Genomic DNA, 2,893 nt, shown 5'->3' on the forward strand with positions numbered 1-2,893 from the left:
TCTCTCTTTCCAGATGCCCACGCTTGCCCTTGAGTGCGCCTGTCCTGTTTGTCCACCTGACAAACGTCTAACATATTCCAAGTCCAATTTGGATGTTATCTTTTTATAGCTTTTTTGACTCTCTCAGGCTGAATTAATTGCTCCTTCATTTCTGTATGTGTTCCCACAGCTCTTATCATCGCTGCTGTGGTGACTGATGAGTCTGTCTTTCCCACAAGATGATAAAACCTCTGAAGAGCAGGAAGTGTGTCTTATTTATCCTTATAAACCCAGAAACCAGCATAAGTCACAAAATGTAGCAGGTGCTCACTTAATGTCTTTTAATTGATTTAAATGGAGGGAATCGAATTCAACCAATGGTTATCAAGTCGTTTTGAACACTCCTTAATACAACTCTTTTTAAAAACAAAATATTGCAAGGACTCTCAATAGAGAATTCAGATAAAGGTGGAACTGACCTGGCTGACAGAGTCAATTTGAGTTTGAGTCAGAGGCTATTTTCTCATTCTGGTTTTCAATAGTTTTCTATCTGCATCCATGTATAGCATATTTGCCTTTCTGTCATCTTGCTCTATTTCCTGATCTTCTCTACTACCTAAAGAAGACCCCACTCACCCTCTCTGGGAGCACCCATAACCCTCCTGTATCTGTCTTTCTCTTTCTGACTTCACTTTGTATAATAGGCAAATACTGTACATTGACGTATATATGGGGAGTTTAGAAAGATGGTAACGATGATCCAACAGGCAGGGTGGCAAAGGAGACACAGATGTAAGGAATAGACTTTTGGACTCAGTGGGAGAAGGCGAGGGTGGGATGATTTGGAAGAAGAACATTGAAGCATATATATTACCATTTTTACATATTTACATCTATATGTAAAATAGGTGGCCAGTGCAAGTTTGATGCATGAAGCAGGGCACCCAAAGCTGGTGCTCTGGGACAACTCAGAGGGATAGGGTGGGGAAGGAAGTGGGAGGGGTGTTCAGGATGCAGGAACACATGTATACCTGTGGCTGATTCATGTTGATGTATGGCAAAAACCACCACAATATTGTAAAGTAACTATCCTCCAATTAAAATAAATTAATTTTTAAAAAAACCCTCCTGTATCACAAGAGACCCCAGAAGAAAACTCTCTTGTGTTACCAGGTGTTCCTGCTCCAAGCTTTCCTGTGCTGTAAGAAATTCCCAATTGTGGGGGTGGGGTGGGAGAGAAGGTTTTGGACAAAGAGATCCCTGAACAAAAAAAAAAGATCTTATAAAAAGGCCTCTAGCTACTTGATTAAATTACTAAGCTAGTTTCCAGAAAGTTAGATGATAGAAACAGCTTATCTCCAAAGGGCCAAGGAGGCTGGGAGTTAGGCAATTACTGTTAGGTGCTTCTCCTGTCAATTGTTCCTGCCTACAGAGTCTCAGGGCTTCCCTGGTGGCTCAGCTGGTAAAGAATCTGCCTGCAATGCGGGAGACCTGGGTTTGATCCCTGGGTTGGGAAGATCCCCTAGAAAAGGGAAAGGCTTCCCACTCCAGTATTCTGGCCTGGAGAAATCCATTGACTTCAGTCCATGGGGTCACAAAGAGTTGGACATGACTGAGTGACTTTCACTCCCTCACAAAGTCTTAATCTAAAATTTTGAGTCTGTGGTCTTCTATTTCCAGGATTCCATTTTACAGAATTGATTCTGGAATTATTTTCCGACTTGTATTATCCAAAGACTCACCATGTATTAATTTTCCCTGCAGTTTTTTTAATCAGAGCTTGTTCAATACGAAACCCAATAGGCTATGTTTGGAATGCATAGAAAGCATTCAGAACATTGTGGCCTATAGAATTTATGATAAAGATAAAACGGAAGCAACATCATTGTGTTTGCAGGCCAAATGAGGGCATTGGATAAGATGATCTCCAAGAGTTCCTCCAACCTTGTGAGTTTATGATTTCTGGGCAGACAAACGAGAACAGCAGCATAGGTTTGGGGTGAGCTGTGTGAGAAATAAATTGTTCTTTGCACAAATGAATAGAGTATAATAGCAATAAATCTCAGAAAGAACATTTCAAAATTATCCTCAATGTCTCATTGTCTGTACAGTTTAATTTTTGTATTATTTTTTCTTACTTTGTAAGTAATGCCTCTTGTAGGGGGTTTAAAGTGTGATTCAGCAAATGTTATGTCCATTTGTGCTATCTTCCATACCCCAGGACAAGTCATTAGAGGCAAGGACCTAAGGACATTTGGCAAGGTCAACAGGACTAAATGAGGAAAGGAGAGGATTTTTTACTGCTAAAAATGCAGAAAGAGGGTGTTTCAAAAGTTGGTCTGTTGATAAGAATTTAATGTGTAATTGCCCAAACCATTCAAGTTATATGGTTAGGTTACCAGGCTAGATCCCAACCTAAAATATGAGAGAACATTAAAAACTTTATTTTTATATAGGTAACCTCATCTATAACCTCATTTTCTTGGGGAAAAAAGTCCATTTTGGGTTCTCTGCTACAACATTGTGGACCTGTCTCCCTCAGCCTAGCAGTACAAGAGACCAGTGATGAGGACAAATGTGGGCAGTGGTCTTCAGACACCCACAGTCCATCCAAGCTGTACATCTGCCTTCTCTTAGAAGGCAAAATGATTCCAAACTGGGGAACAAGGGAAAATTACCTTGAAGGGTGGAGTTCTGAATATCGACTCTCACCATTCTTGTGTTTAAATTACTTTACAAATTGAATACTCAACAGACTGCCGGTCTTTGCATTTAATTTACAATTCTGTTTTGTGACCATGATTGAGAACTCAAGGGATTTTTGCTCTGTGTTACAATTAGTAAATGGTTTTATGTTCCTTGATGATGATAAATTTGTTTTTGAATTTCATTATAATATCTAAGCTATTATGAT

Source organism: Bubalus bubalis, chromosome 6 (genome assembly GCF_019923935.1).
Source record: "Bubalus bubalis isolate 160015118507 breed Murrah chromosome 6, NDDB_SH_1, whole genome shotgun sequence".
Classification (NCBI taxonomy): Eukaryota; Metazoa; Chordata; class Mammalia; order Artiodactyla; family Bovidae; genus Bubalus; species Bubalus bubalis.